The 17,260-nt window shown below is 39.6% G+C and overlaps 1 pseudogene; it reads right to left on the bottom strand.

Moving 5' to 3' along the window:
* Nucleotides 1-6,851: 6,851 nt before the first annotated feature.
* On the bottom strand, nucleotides 6,852-14,169 carry LOC121396051 (annotated as a pseudogene).
* Between the last annotated feature and the right edge of the window lie 3,091 nt (nucleotides 14,170-17,260).

Here is a 17,260-nt window from a genome sequence, read left to right as displayed (position 1 = left end):
CTAAAGGAGAATCAAACAATTAATTGGTTACATAAACTTGATAACAGTGTACAACAGTATCAACAGGAATTGATTGCCTTTAAACAAGCCAAGATTATCAAGGTTGACCAAGATTACAAAGATCGCCGAGTATATGGTTGGTTGGCAAATCTGCTACTGAGGGAAGAGATAGATGTAGGTTTAGAAGACCCAGAAATCTATCCACTGTGGACAGTTCAGGTGATTCCCCGGCCTCTAACTGTGATACTTCACACACGGTTACATCATGTGTTACACAGGAACCCATCCCTTCTGGGAGTCCAGTGTCGGACTGTCCCACTGGGATACCAGGAAAACTCCCGGTGGGCCAAGGTGTCGGTGGCCCCTCATGCTGCTAAACTTTTGGCCTATTTCATGGCCATTCCCTGTTTCTATGAGAACAAAGAGGCTAAATAGATGGAAAAATTGATTATAGTATGTAAAGAAAACAGACTAGGAGAATAGAGTTTGATTGAGGAGATGAAGAATAATAGTACTGAGAGTGGGCCCTGGTCTAAGGTTTTATGGTGGGCCCCTGGTCTAAGGTTTTTGGGTGGGCCCCTGGTGTTCCAGTCCGACATTGTGGGAGTCAGACACAGGAACGTTTTTTAGGAGATCAAATAGGAAGAAGAAACACACCAGGGCGGGGCGTTGGGGGTCCGCAAATATGACCACCAAGGAAACCGGCACCATAATTTTTAATTTAAGTGGGCATGTGCTGACGCAGGGCGAGGTGTCTCTTCTCTCACGTGGTCTCTCTTTAGTGCCAGTGAGCAAAAATAATGCATTTAATTTGGAGGTGGGCCTATTTAGGTTCCAGCGTAAATTAAAATTAAAGGACCACTTTAAAGATAATGAGGTGATGGCAAAGGACACATTTCGACTGGTTAGCATATTTGACCCACCTAATACCACTGTATCTATTAAAACTTATTGTGGTATTGTACAAAAGGAATGTTCTGAGGTGTTACGACAATCGAATAAATATTATTCTGATTTGACAAAAGGTGAGAGAGATGCAATTAAGACTTTACAGAATGATAAAGAATTAATCATAAGACCAGCTGATAAAGGTGGCTCAATCGTGTTGCTGGATTGATCATACTACAGGCAGGAACTTTTATAACAACTGTCTGATGTGGAAGTGTATGAGAAACTTTCCAGTGATCCCACTGAATGGTTTAAAAAGCATTTGGACATGCTTTTGATTTTGGCTTGCAATTTCTCACTACTGAATATCCTAAAAGGCCAATTATCTATACGCTTCCCAAGATACATAAAAACCGAACTCCACCAGGACGCCCCATAATCTCTGCTAAAGAATCACTGTTCTCCAATGTGGCTATATATTTGGACAGCTTTCTCCAGCCTCTATGTACAAAGATGTCGTCTTGCATTGCTGATACGTCTTCATTATTGGCAATATTGTGACAGATAGGCCCTTTGCCTGATGATGTTATGTTTGCAACACTAGATGTATGTAGCTTATGTACAATCATCCCTACAGATGATGGGATAGCGGCCTGCAGGGCGGCACTGTGTTGAGATAATAAGGGAACTCCACCAACTGAGTTTTTGTGTACATTACTTGAAATGCTGTTGACATATAACTATTTTCTATTTGAACGCACGTACTATCTACAGAAGATGGGCATGGCAATGGGTTCCAACGTGGCCCCCTCCTATGCCAATTTATGTATGGATCATTTTGAAAATATATACATCCATCCCAAATATACCCAACAACCTTTACTATATTGTAGATATATCAATGATATTTTTATTATCTGGCGAGGGGACCACGTTGGAATACAGACATTTGCAGCTGAACTCAATGCACTACCCACCCTGGTTAAATTCACTCTTGCTTACCACTCAGATTAAGTGGATTTTCTTGATGTGCGGATATTCCGTACAGACGGGGGAGTAGGTACTACTTTGTTTCGTAAAAATAAAGATTGGCACATGATTTTGCATGCACACAGCTACCATGCTTCATCGATCTTGAAATCTGAGAGTGTTCAGGATTAATACAAATTTGGTTACAGCCACACAGCAAGCACAGGAAATGTGGGATCGCTTCCTGGAGAGGGGCTATAAACTTGATTGTTGAATTGGATAGAGCAATGAGAATGTCGGCAGACAAAGGGCAACCTGGGAGAAACAAGACACCTGAACATGGTGTTTGTGTCCGACTATACACCTGCTAGGCAAAAAAATAATAATGTGCTTAAGAAACATTGGCCAATATTACAGATGGACGTCACAGATGTCACCACCAATATGTGCGTATCGCACAGGTCGGTCTTTAAGAGACCTCCTAATGATTCACAGATTCGCCACAGGTTGATTGTACCTCAGACTTTATTGTCTATTGCATAGTGTGCCCTTGTGGCCTCTATTATGTTGGAAAACGTGTCACGTCTTTCCGCATGCGAATTAACAACCATAGGTCGGTCATGCGTGCGGCCTTGGCCACTGGTAAAGCAGATACCCCTCTGGCCAGACATTTTTTATGCTATAAACATCCATTACCTACTTTACGAGCCGTTTTGATTGATCATATCCCCCCTCCACAGAGAGGAGGAGATAGATCCAAACGCTTGTTGCGACGAGAAGCTAAGTGGATGCGGATTTTGGATACAATAGCACCTAGAGGGTTGAATGAAATGTACTCCCTTGCCAGCTTTTTATGACCTTCGATATATGATGATATTAATCTCCAATTTAAGGTGGTGTTGGAGTATAGTTCTTTTTCAGTGGACAGATAAATGTAGTGGTTTGATCAGGTACCAAGGATAAGGTTTATGACATTACACATTAATGAATAAAGAATGAAATGTATTTTCCTACTATTTACGATCTAAGATATATGATACTGATTTTTAATTTAAGGTGATGTTGAACTATACATCTCTCCTAGTGGGCAGATAAATGCAGTGGTTCGATGAAATACTAATGATAAGCTTGATGATATTACACAACAATAATTATTTGATATTGTGGCTATTCAGAGAAATAGATTCCTTGACAGATTGTTTTTAGATGTTTTACACTTTGTATACTAAATTGATATATGTGGCACGAGTATCCATTTTTAAAAAAATCTCCACGGAAGCCGAAGTCAATCTCATATCAATCTCAATTCTTTGTAAACCCAAAGAGTGATTTTTATTATCTGATTGCCCTAAAAGTAAATCACCCCAATGCTGTTCTTAGTGAGTCTATGAAACAGAAGTTCCTATGGGGTACACCCCAGTACCCCATAGGTGCTCAGAGCCAGCAGTAAATTGTAAGGGGCAGATTTATTAAGGTTCAAATTGAATTCGAATTTTCGAGTCAGATTTTTGGTCAAAACTCACAAATTCGAATTGGGAATAATCCAAACTCAGGTCGGGAATATTCATTCGAGTTTTAGATATTCTATTTTTTTCTTAGATAAGACACTATTCGAATTTCAAGTTCATTTGAATGAAAAAAAAAAAACTTCTCGGGGAGAAACTGAATTCTTTCATGTACCTACATCAATAAAAATGTATTTGCTAAGAGAAAAAATATGAAAGAGTTTTCAGTTAATGTTCAAACTGCAATAAAAGAAAAAAAGTTAAGACTTAGAAAAGCTAAGGGTTTGTATGGGAGGTAACAAGGGAGGTAACAAGGGTAACAAAGGTAACAAGGTAACAAGGATATTTCAATGATTTCCTGCTTTGCTGAACCCCGTATTTATATTCACAAAGAGCAAATAAATGGATAATAAATCTGATGTTTAAAAGGATATTATACCTATAGATAGAGACAGAGAGAGATAGTTGTCTTGCTGTGTAGAACAATCTGTGTAATGGTTAGAGGTAATTCACCTTTAAGTTAACTTTTAAAATGTTATAGAATGTCCAATTCTAAGCAATTCTAGAGAGTTGCTGAATAAAATGAATAAAAACAATTGCAAACCTTCTCAGAATAGCACTCTACTCTACATCATACTACAAGTTAATTCAAAGGTGAACAACCACTTTCAAGGGATTCTGTCATGAAGAAAACATGTTTTGTTTCTGGGTTTTTTTTTACAAACTGCATTCATTTTAGTGCTGCTCCTGCAGAATTCTGCACAAAAATACATTTCTCAAAAGATCAAACATATTTTTTTGTATTTAATTTTGAAATTTAAAGTGGGGCTAGACATGTTCTTAGTTTCCCAGGTGCTCTCAGCCATCTATCATGTGACTTGTGCTCTGATAAACTTTAGTCACTCTTTACTGCTTTGCCTTAAAGAACCAGTAACACAATTTTTAAAAATAAAAAAAAACGAATTCATACACATTACTTACCTCCAATATGCTGATCTTTCCTGCTGTTTGGATAAGACATAGGAGAAAACTCAAACTGGCACTGTCCCACGGCGTCCAAGGTGTCGCCGCCATCTTCTTGCTTGTTTCCCTTCTTCTCCCCTACGTGCGCGCTGCTGTGTGTCTCTTCCGGGACTGACTTCCGGGTTCGTGACTTCTGGATGCTTTTCTCTGCTCACGCTGACAGAACTCTGCCATTCCGTTACGTTCTCTCCCCACTCTTTTGCCCAGCAGTTATGTTCCCTCCCCCAGCATGTCTTTCTCACCCCCCAGGATCTTTTGTCAAGCCTTTCTGAATTTATCGCTCTTTCCCGCATCCTTTCCCTCTCCTCTGCCGGCACCCGTTCTGTCCCCTGCAGCCTTTCCCTTTCCTCTGCCGTCATCCATACTGTCCCCCGCAGCCTTTCCCTCTCCTCTGCTGGCATCTGTTCTGTCCCCCGCAGCCTCTCTCTCTCTCTCTCTCTGCAGCCGTTCTGCCCCACAGGCTTTTTTCTCCCCTCTGCCCGCACCTGTTCTGTCCCCCGCAGCCTTTCTCCCCCCTCTGCCCCACAGCCCTTGCCTCCCGTCTGCCGGCACCCATTCTGTCCCCTCAGCCTTTCTCTCTCTGCACCTGTTCTGCCCCCACAGCCTTTCCCTCCCCTCTGCCGGCATCCATACTGCCCCCACAGCCTTTCCCTCTCCTCTGCTGGCATCCGTTCTGTCCACCGCAGCCTGTGTTCTGACTTCCAGCTCCTTACTTCCAGTTCTGTGAACAGGAACAGCGTCGGTAGTGCGCACGCCATGGTGAACAGATCGCCTTTTCGCCGTTTTCCAATGTAATGGAGAAAAGGTGTTTTGAATTTTTAAAAAAAAAAACGCTAGGTGTGTTATATTAAATTATTAGGTCATGCCCATTTTAAGCATATACAATGGATTTTTTATATATAATTTTTTGATGTTACTGGTCCTTTAAGTTGGAGTGATATCACCCCCCGTCCCCCCCCCCAGCAACCTACCAACAGAACAATAGAAAGGTAACATCATAAAAGCTCCCTGCATTGCTAAAAATACTCCCATGCCCCCACCTTGTGGTAGATATGAGAATAGCATGCAATAGTAAAACAGCTAAGTCCTGCCATGACTCCTCCAGTTACATTTAGCAGGAGTAATGATAACAGATCTGCATGCAGGAGTTTTTTGTTGCAATTATTTGTTTGTAGTATCAATCATCACTTTTTAATAAAGTCCAGCAATATGGATGTGCTGACAACTCCACAATATACTAGAAAATCATTTGTCCTTAATAAAAGAACTCCAAGAGGAGTCATTAATGTTGCACCAGCCACATAAGAGTGTGTTATGTGTGGAGAAAGTGGAAGGAATGAGTATACCAACTCATCATGTGAAATCAATTCTTACACAAAGAAAATGTACATCAGAGAAATTCATTTGTACTTAAACAATCGTAATTAGTTACATAGTTAATTAATTGTGTTGCAGTTCATTATTAATTCATATATTAATTTATCCATTTACATTTCACCACTTAAGTTACTAAATTAATTAATTAATTAATTAATTAATTAATTAATTGATTTATTTATTTTAACAGATCATTTTAAAACATATTGATAGTGTCCAAAATGCTGGGTAACCTGATTATTAAAGGAACAGTAACACCAAAAAATGTAAGTGTTTTAAAGGAATGACAATATATATATACTGTTTTGCTGTATTGGTAAAACTGGTATGTTTGTTTCAGAAATACAACTATAGTTTATATAAACAAGCTGCAGTGTAATCATTGGGCAGCCATTTAAGCATGTAAGGCGCCATTGGATGTAATAGTGTCTTTTCCTGTGCACAGGTGCAGGGGTATGCAGACTACTGTGCATTCTCGGCACTTGTTGCCTGTGCACGCTTCTTTTCGCATGCGCACGCTTCGTTTGACGCACAGCATCATCACGATGCGCCCTGACATTTGCTGCCAAAACTGTCCCCTTAAATAGACACCAAAGGAAGTAAACAGCGCTTGGTTATTTTCCTGGCTTTCCTTGTTCGTGAACTACTGAATTGTTTCCTGTTTTTGACTCGGTGTGGTGTTTATACAAATGGACTGTAGATGTCACTGTGCTCAAGACTTATACTGTGCATACTTTCTATACAGCTTGTGGTGTTACAGTTGCTTACTGTTGTGTAATGACTGCATGAACCTGCTAATAAAGTACTGTTATAATCTACTCATCCTTGGCTAACAAAACATAACACTCGGCTTGTCTTCAGATACTTCTTTGGTTTTCTGCCTGCCTACCAAGCTCTGCCTGTCCCCGACTAAGTCTGGCTTCAACCTGCTACTAAACCCTGCCTGTCTTCATTAGCAGTGATCCCGTTTCCCTGCTATTCCTTTGTTTACATATCAGCGGACATTCATTACTGAGACTCTTCACTATTTGGCTCCGCTAGCCCTGACATAGCATAGGATACACAGTAGATAACAGAATCCCATGTATATTATGAGCCATTACTGTTGATGATAAACAGAGGGTTTTCATACTTTTCTCTGAAGTAGTCCATGGCTTTTTTAAAATAGGCCTTGTGAGCGACATCCCCTAATCTACTAGGCATAATACGGACATACAGAAAGAAATTGCCAGTGTTTGGTCGAACCCATGCTGTGTTGTTGACCAGTTGCTTATGCCAGCGCTCAGTCTAACACACAATCTGAAGTTGGCCAGCTGCTATAAACAATAAAAAGCCAATATTTGTACACAAAGAGAAAAATTGCCAGCGCACGGTTTGCCTTTAAAAATTATTATTACAAAAAATTAGGTGTTAGTACCAGACGTTAGCCAAAGCATGTAAGCTCACGTGCCACAATATGGCCACACATTGTACATGAGTCCTACACTATCCATTAACATTCTAAATATGTCTATAGGCAAAATTTGGCTACAATTTGTACATGAAACACAGAAGGAAATTGACAGCACTCAGTCTATCCCACATTGTGGTGTTTACCAGCTGCTAGACTTAGGGGCAAATTCACTAAAGGGTGAATTGGCTGTCGCTAGAAAAAATTCTCCAGAAATCCAACTTACAGGCGTAGATGACAATTCACTAGCGAAAGAGATCATCGCTAACAAAGTTTTGCGCCCTTTTGCCAGGCAAATTTTCACTCAGGTGAATGATTGTTGATCCGCAAATTCACTAAAGTACGAATTTTACAGAACGTTAACTCTTTTGCCAGAGTTTCCTTTGCAGCTTAGACCTGGCAATTGATAAGATGAAGCTACATCCTCCTCAAGCTAATGTCAGTGACATCATATCCTGTATGCTGAAAAGTCATAAAAGTTCTAAAACTCTGGCGTTTTTTTAATATTTTAAAGCGGGATTGTCTTCAGAAGTTCGAACTATTAAAAATGTTTGTGTTAACATTTTTTTTTCAGCCATTTGAGGGGCATGCCACATTTGTTTTACGGTGGGCTCATGTCTAGGACATTAGAGGATCTCTTTTGTCTTTATTTTGCTTTCTTGGATATTTTTAATAATAAGTGGCCACTTCAAGCATTTGCACCAACATCTCTAATAAAGACACACACACACACATATATATATATATATATATATATATATATATATATATATATATTCCATTGAGAAAGGCGCACACCAGGATTTTTCAATTAAAACTTCATATTTATTAAATAAGTTTAAAACAGGAACCGGCCAACGTTTCGGTCTTTCTCTAAGACCTTTATCAAGACTCAAGGTCAAGGTCTTAGAGAAAGACCGAAAAAGTTGGCCGGTTCCTGTTTTAAACTTATTTAATAAATATGAAGTTTTAATTGAAAAATCCTGGTGTGCGCCTTTCTCAATGGAATATGGTATGTGATCTATACATTTTTTGAAGCACAATTGGATGGTGTGCGCTAGGACTTTGAATCTATATATATATATAGACTCAACTTTGCATTTTAGTTGATTAGCGTAGTGGTAGCGATTTGGCAAAAATGTGTCCTTTAGTGAATCTGCCCCATAGTCTCCTCTGTGAATGTGCACAACAATAAAGGTTACATTTTCCCCATGTCTCTGTGCTCTGGAGAGGTAGGCATTGGTCTCTGCTGTATGAAGTAATGGAATATGAATTCCCAAAGTATCTCCTCCTGTATGTATTGGAAGAAAGTCCATGAGCAAGGATAGCCATTTTGTTTGAATCCACAAAATAAAGTTTTCAAGGAACGATCCAGACTGCAGGATTAACTGCTCAATTAGGTGTTTATTGTTCAACACAACATGTTTCGAGTCTCAATGGACTCTTTGTCAAGTGTACTTGACAAAGAGTCCATTGAGACTCGAAACATGTTGTGTTGAACAATAAACACCTAATTGAGCAGTTAATCCTGCAGTCTGGATCGTTCCTTGAAAACTTTATTTTGTGGATTGATACGTTCGCACGCACGGCGGAGGTGCATCACAAGGTTTCGATCGGAAGTTTTGCTTGCATTTGTTTGAGGTAACTAGCAACAGTGATTTATTAGCCATTTTGTTTGATGTAAGTTCCTCAGATGTCTTTGTACTCGGGGGATATCCAGTTATCAAGAGTGACCACCTTCCACTTGATCCACTTGATCCTCTTATCCACCTCACTGTGCAGTACAGGCAGGGGATCTGGAACATTTGTAATAGCTGCTTGTGCATTTCTGGCAAGATACTGTATAAGCTTGGCGACTATTTAACTTTGCAAGAGCGTAAAGGGTTGTGTATTCCCCCATCAGATTTCCCAAATGTCCCATTTGGTTTGCTTTTCACATGCCTGTCCTAATTTCCTGCTCAGTGATCATAACCAAATCTGCTTTAATGTTCTCATTACTGTGTGTTTATTATTATCAGACAATACTAGCATCCCTCCTTGGCTGTTTGAATAATATATGAAAGATGTTCTACTGAGTGAGACGATGACTATTGTGCCAAACGTACTTCTTAACACAGAAAGAAAAGTATATTGTCATCAATCATTCGCTAAAGATTTAATATGTCCTTTATTGTCCCTTAGTAAAAAAAAATGGCATTTTATATTTAATCATTTATATTTGATATGAAAAAAATGTTAGATTACTTTATCCCCACTTGAGACTGTACTAAAGGAATATTAGAGCTCAGCATCGACACATTCTGACCAAGTGACATGTACTGTAAAGACTATGTTATTTTATTATTTCAGAATATCTGCCTTCGGCAACACCTTAGGATTTTTACTATATTGTTTATAGATATTTATATGATTATGAATAATAAGCCAAGGTTTCAGCAGGTATAATTTAGTGGTAGGAACATAGGTAGGGATATTTATATATATATTAATATATTTAGGTGCAGTCTAACAAAATAGTAGAAACCAATCTGCATTTTTAATGACCATTAAAGGGATTGTTCACCTTCCAAACACTTTTTTAAAGGAACAGTAACGTGAAATTTTTTCTATAAAAAATTTGTTTGCCCTTAACGGAAAAAAAACACCAGCACACATTTAACTTTACATTCGCAAAGACTTTATTAAGAAATATCTTACCGATACTCCACTTGTGCTCCTTGTCTGAAAAGGCGACATGGCGACGATCCATCTGGCGGCGCTCGATTTCTCCTCCCTGGCTATCTCCTATAGAAGGCAGGGAGGAGAAATCGAGTGCTGCCAGTTAAATGTGTGCTGGTGTTTTTTTTCGTTAAGGGCAAACACATTTTTTATAGAAAAAATTTCATGTTACTGTTCCTTTAAGTTATTTTCAGATTGTTCACCAGAAATATTTTCCATTTTATATTTTCAACCGTTTTTCTCAAATTGAAGTTTAAAGTTTAATGTTCGTGTCTCAGCAAAAGCAGAAGGACAAAAAAAATATGGGTGTATTATGTGACCTTTAGACTTTGTTCAGTTTGGAAATGTGAGATGAATCTTCTGCCTAAATATTTATTACCTAGTTGAAAGTTTGTAGCAAATAAATTATATGGGATATTAAAGTCGTATCTCTGTTACTCATCAAACATCACTAATCACCAATCTGGTTCCCAATCTACTTACCTTTTAACATTTATAACCCTTGTAATTTTTACAGTTCTGTCTTCATCCGATGGAAAATATAACTCCACTTTTATAATGGAGAGACAGGGAAATAGAAGGCAGATATGCAAAGTACATGAACAGGACAAGCATCCGGTAAGATGTAACTTAAAAACATTTAAAATTTGATTTAGTTGATAAAATAAAACCAATGTAATATTTTTTATTGAGTTCCCATTTATAAAGTCACCACAGGAGGACGTGGCAACAGCACCAAAATGGGCAGTTTAGGTCCAGTGCCACCCTAAGTGACGTCACACGCATGATATAATTTCCACTGGTGATGTGCAAAATTGCTCCTAAACCCCGGTCCCCCCAGATTACCTCCTGGAATTACTCACAAATCTCTGGCAGCCACTAGGAAAATGTTTTATTTTTCACAAACAAATATTTTGTTATATATACACTAGATATACCTTGGGTGGGGGCCCTTGCACCCAGGCCCTGGTGATAATAAGTCCATTACTACAGGATAAGCAGCTTTCACCAGGCCAACCCTTCTGAAAACTAGGCAGGCAGCAAACCTAGATTGTAGTAATGGAGTTATTAAACATAAATGGGGTTATTTATCAAAATATGAAATATTCTCACTATTTTCCCCATTATTTAACAACAAATTTTCACGAAAATTTCTAGTGAGGGATAAGACTCCATAAAAATCCGAATGGTACAAACCTTTCAGTTTTGTCGCTGAAAACTGCAACATTTATAGATTTGATGACTGAAACCGGTGACTTTTTCACATTATTGCTTGAAAAATCACCAAATCTTCAGATTATTGTACGAAACCCAGCACAGATCGGGATATCTTCCAATTGAAAACGGGACATCTGCCATTGACTTCTACATAAACTTGGCAGGTCTGAGATGGAGTACTTTTTAATTTTGACTTTTGACACCATCGTTGTTAAATAAATCTGAAAAAATTTTGTTTTCCCCTTTAAAAGTCTGACCAGAAAAAAATCGGACTTTAATAAATGACCCCCAAAATGTGGTTAATAAAACAGCATTGTTTGTTTTCCTTTTTTATATATAATTTACAGAGACTGATGGATTATGGAACCGTTTCCTAAAAAATTAACACTCACAAGGCAGCAGGATCATTAGCATCTGTGGGTGACAGGTAGATATTGGGCTTTTCAGGAAGAGAGGATGAATGGACAGAGAATATTTTTCAGATAAGAAATTGCTTACTTTGAAAGAAACTTTTCATAACATTATTTTTTTGCTTGAAATAACATTATATGCGATGAGAACTACATACAGTATATTTGTTGAACTGCTTGAATTTTAATTTTGAAAGAGAAAAATGTAAAATAATACAGTGCCATGTAATATATATTGAACTAGGCAATGGAATGTAGAGAAAAACTAAACTGTAAAGAAAAATGTAAATAACAAAGAATTACATGAAAATGCTGTAGATCCAAAGAAATAAAAGATAAAGAAGGAGGCTTGCTTCACTCTGCTTATCTGATATGCATTTAAAAAAAAGTGTTTTTTCAGTGCAAAATTAATTTCTTCTGTAGAAACATCTATTTTTAATCGGGGACTTTCTGCAATTTTGAAGACTGCACTTGCTACTTCTTGAGCTGTGCTTTTTGGGTCAGATCCCCATTTGTGGACCAAAATTTGGTCAGCGTTCAGCTTACTCTATAACACATTTTCAGATTTAGGAAGTGTAGTTACACCCAGTGTCGGACTGGCCCACAGGAATACCATGAAAACTCCCGGTGGGCCTAGGTGTCAGTGGGCCCTCATGCTGCTAAACTTTTGGCCTATTTCATGGCCATTCCCTATTTCTATGAGAACAAACTGGCTAAATAGTTGAAATAATAGATTATAATATGTAAAGAAAAGAGACCAGGAGAGTAGAGGTTGAGTGAGGAGAGAATAATAGAAGAGGGTGGGCCCCTGGTCTAAAAACGTTTGGTGGGCCTCTGGTCTAAGGTTTTTTGGTGGGCCCAGATGTCCCAGTCTGACACTGGTTACACTAAGCTTCCAAACTGGGCTTCCAGGAATACATGTGAAAGTAAGTGAATATTCACCATTTACTTCCTAGGGGTAGGCACAATATGCAGCTCCCTAAAGTGCCACTGCTGTGGGGGTGCAATTAAAGGATTAGGAATACCATTTTTCACTTGGGGTGCCAAAAGTTAGGCACCCCCATGTGATTGTATTTACTTACCTGACAGTGAGGTAAGTACTCTAGTGAGTACCACGGAGCGATCCTCTTCCTGTTGCTTCGGTTTTCAAATTTTCCGGGGCAGACGCATGCACAGAAGAGCGAAATACCCGACATTTTTTGTTAAAGTTCGGCTTTTCATTCTACTGCGCATGTGCAAAGACCGAAGAAGCAGGAAGAGGTGCGGTTTTCTGCTGGTAGTAGCACTGGCCCGGGGGGTAAGGTAAGTAAAAGTAATCGCTTGGGGGTGCCTAACTTTTGGCACCTCCAAATGTAAAAGGGTATTCCTTCTTCTTTAAAAAAATAATATTTCTTTCAGGTTCAGATTTCCAGGATACATGAAATTAAATATGAACTATTTATTTACTAGGGGTAGGTAAAATTGTTAAATATTTAAACATTATAATAGAAAGGGGGGGAGGGGAGAGCATTGTTATTGAGCAATGAGGAAACTGCACATTTATTTCTGTCACAAATCAGGTATACCTAAAGGGCAATCAATCATTGCTCAAAAAATATGCTGTAGTCATTGTTTCCACTGCATTGAATTGTGGCTGCTCACTGAGGTGGGAAAGCACTCACTGTCCAACATGGTTTCAGACATTGTCTTATGTCTAAATAAATACTGAGTGATTTTTTTACCCTGATGCTTGTCAACTCTGTTAGACTAGTGTGTGTACACTATCAGTTAGCAACAAAAACCTCTTTCAACTGTGTTATACTGGTGTTTACTTCTGCCAGTAGGTGTCAATGTTCATGTTATTGTGTGTTCATAAAGTTTTATTGAAACATGTGCATTCTGGGAATAATCTCCATGAGGTGATGTTATATCCTTCCTTCTTCTGCTTGTTGTGTAGGGTTGCCACCTTTCTAACCAGTGGAGGCAGGGGGCGGGGCCGTGATGTAGAGGGGTGGGGCTATGATGTGGAGGGGCGGGGAGCGGCATCAGGGGGCTATGACTCTGCGATTGGCTGATCGCCGTGTCAATCATGGGAAATCCTGACGGTTTTCCTTATTTGGAAAACCGGGCAGGAAGTTTTGACCCAGGCAGCCCTTTAAAATACCAGGCTGTCCGGGTCAAAACCGAGCGGGCCCGGGGTGGGTGTGTGGGGCCCCTGATGTGGCAGCCCTGGTGGGCCCAGACCCCCCAATCTGACATTGTGTGGGTAGGCATTTTTATACGGAAATGCTTTTACTATAATAAAAGCTTTTTACATTGTGTACTGTGTTCCACTGTGTTCTCTATTACTATTGGAAAACTAAGGATATTAGTCAGTACCCACCTGAATGGGGTCAGTAACGTTACAATGGGTAGAGTTGCACCCGGCCGGTATTTTACCATCCTAGCCGGTAAAACACCTGCCAAGGCCGGGGCCGGTATTACAAATTTACCGGCAATGCAGTTGCTGGTAATTTGTAATACCCTTTAAAAAAAGCCCCTGGCCTGCCCCCAATTCACACAGAACTTACCTTTTTTTCCAGAGCTGTGGACATCTCTGCGATGTTGTTCCGCCCCTTCTGCAGCACGCCATGTAGCTCTGCCCCCTTTTCCACGTCACGGACCGCCCCCTTTTGGTGCCGCCCCCACTGGCCAGTAATATTTTTTAGTAAAGGTGGCAACCCTAGCGATGGGCCTGGTGTGGGCCGTGCAGCTGGGCCAACCCCCCTCCAGAATCGATCTTCTGACCCGCTACATGGGCACGTAAATCACCAGCAGGCGATGAGGGGGTGTGGCTCCTGGTGTAAATGCACCCCTTGCTCCCCCGGTAGTTCTGCCACTGATTGGGGGGACCAAAATCATGGTGTGGACCAGGAAACATGGCCCCATATGCCAAGTACAAGTTAAGTTCGTTGGATAAAATAAAACAGGAGTTAAAAGTGAAAGATTAGCAACAGGGACTGAAGAACAATGAAAAATAGTCAACCTCAGCAGAACATAATGTACACATCTGAACAAGTCTCAACAACAAAATGAACAATGAATGAAAACTGTGGATGTCTGAAAAGGACAATATTTGCAATCTATTCCCCACCCATGTACCCCCTTTCTCTATAAATGATGTCCCTTGTGCCTACAAACTGGGGGTGGGGATCAGGAGTCCTGGTGAATAGAGGCTTGGGGTGGGGGCCAGTGAATTGCCGCATTTAGATTGGGAGCATTACTCATGATAGACATGCAATGAGAGTTGAGCTTGGAACATACACATGGTGCATGGGGGGCATTAAAATTTGATAATTTTGTTCTCTCTTTATACATTTGTATATATGTAATATTGTAATATATTATCTTAAATATTAATGCATGTGGGTGTAGCTGAGTACATACAAATTCCTTCCTTTGTAATTATAGCAGTGTTGGTGTGAGGGGCAGTAAGGAAAATCTCCAACCTTTCTCAGTAGCCAGTTAATTTGTACTCCTGTACGCATCATCCCTAGTGCTCCGACGCACACGCACGATTGGTGAGCGCCGCAGCACGAAATCCGGACCTGGTTACTCCAGTGACATGGGGTCTTTGTGACATGCCCATACAATTTTCATTTAATTGTTAATTCCTGTAAGAGCTAAAATTACAGACACCTTTTAAAATCTTTTTATTTGAACTGAAAGCAAACATAAAGGTATGTGCTCCTCTTTCCAAAGAAAAATAATGCAGCAGTTTCATCAGTTTTTTTTCTTTTTAAAGTCAAAGTAGAAAAAAAAAAAAAAACCGCAGCAGCAGCAAACTTTCCTTATTTGCACTTCTACCGTCAGTATCACCTGCTTGGCTTGCATGCACTCACTGAACTCTGCTCACAAAAGAGAACCTCATCTGGTTAAAGGGCAACTTCAGTCTTCAAGCAGGATGCAAGTGGATGAAATTTATACTTCCTCTATTATGTTTCCTGATGGCTACTCAACTATCCACCCTGTAGAATTTGTTGACATAATATTAAATTAGTACTGACTGAGCATAATGTATGTACATCTGTCTTACTCATTCTCACATGCATGATTGTAAGTAATTTGGGAAGAACTGGGTTTTGGAACATATGCTCTTGTCTTATATAGATACTTAGGGGGGTGCATAGACATTGAAGGAGGCAAATGCTCTGGATAAAAAGGTCTCTCCTTCTTTTCTTTTCTTTTGTCCCTGGAGAGACAGAGGGAGCTCTCTCCCTGAGAGATGGACACACATACAACTAGATAAAACTCACACATCTGATATACACTATACACTATACCTGTAGGCTGTCAAGGGTATGTTTGACTGGCTATATGACTCGTGATATGGAGGGGGGTCATGACTGGGGCGGGAGGCTTCTGGGGTGAAAAAAGTAGCCCATGGGGGGGGGATGAAAGCTCTGTTGGGACTCTGGGACTCCAGTCCAATGCTGATTGCAAGGGCATAATAATAAATATACAACATAAATTACACCTTACAACAAACCCCCAAAATATGTGTTTTGGTCATTACAAAGAGGCACGTTCTACACCATTTTTGGCATTTAGGGGGCAGATTTACTAAGGGTTGAAGTGAATTTTCGAATTTCAAAAATTTCGAATTTTGAAGTAATTTTTGGATGCTTCGACCATTGAATAGGCCAAATTTGACTTTGACTTCGATTCAAAGTGAAAAAATTCGACTTCGAAAAATGATGTACTGTCTCTTTAAAAAAGTTGACATCGACACTTCGCCATCTTAAACCTGCTGAATTGCTGTTTAGCCTATGGGGGACCTCCTATAACCTATCTTGAGTGTTTGGCCAAGTTTTGAGAAATCAAAGGATTTTTGGTAAAATCGTACAATCGTAGGATTAAATCGTTCTAATCGTTCGATTCGAAGGATTTCATCATACGATCGTTTTATCAACGAATGTCGAACTAACATATTCGATGGTCAAATTTCGAAGTTTTTTGCACTTCAAAATTCGACCCTTGATAAATCTGCCCTTGCCTTTTCACCTATCACTATTTTGCAACCAATTCTTCATTTTAATGCCCCATGTTTTAGATGGGACTATAATGTTCTTCATTGAGCAATCATATTTTGGGTTCTTCTTTCAATGTCACTCCTATAATTTGAACTGCTGCAATAAAAAGCCAGTGTCTATGATTAATTTGATTTAATTGCATTCTTCATTCATTAATTTTGAAACAAAAATATATTAGCTTGTTGTTGTAGGTTTTTTTGTGTACCCTTTCATAAAGTGCTTCTCAATTCCCAATGCTTCTTCATGACCATCTTGCACCTACTTTTTCCATTAAAGGAGAAGGAAAGTCATTTAGCACTTGGGGGTGCCAAATGTTAGGCACCCCCAAGTGAATGTATTTACTTACCTGAAACCCCAGGCTGGTGCTCCTATCAGCAGAAAACTGCACCGGCCCGGGGTTATTCCAGAGAGCACCACAGAGAGATCCTCTTCCGGCTTCTTCTTCCTACAAATTTCCTGGGGCAGACGCATAAGCAGTAAAATGAAAAAGCCAGGTAAGTAAATATATTCACTTGGGGGTGCCTTACATTTGGTACCCCCAAGTGTTAAACGACTTTTCTTCTGCTTTAAAGGAGAAGACAAGGCATCTGTATTAGATGATGAATCAGTATTGGTCTTCTAAAACACAGTTAATTTTTTCCAAACATTATT

Source organism: Xenopus laevis, chromosome 7S (assembly GCF_017654675.1).
Source record: "Xenopus laevis strain J_2021 chromosome 7S, Xenopus_laevis_v10.1, whole genome shotgun sequence".
Classification (NCBI taxonomy): Eukaryota; Metazoa; Chordata; class Amphibia; order Anura; family Pipidae; genus Xenopus; species Xenopus laevis.
Note: the sequence above shows the minus strand (reverse complement) of the source record. Positions and strands in the feature narration are given on the sequence as shown.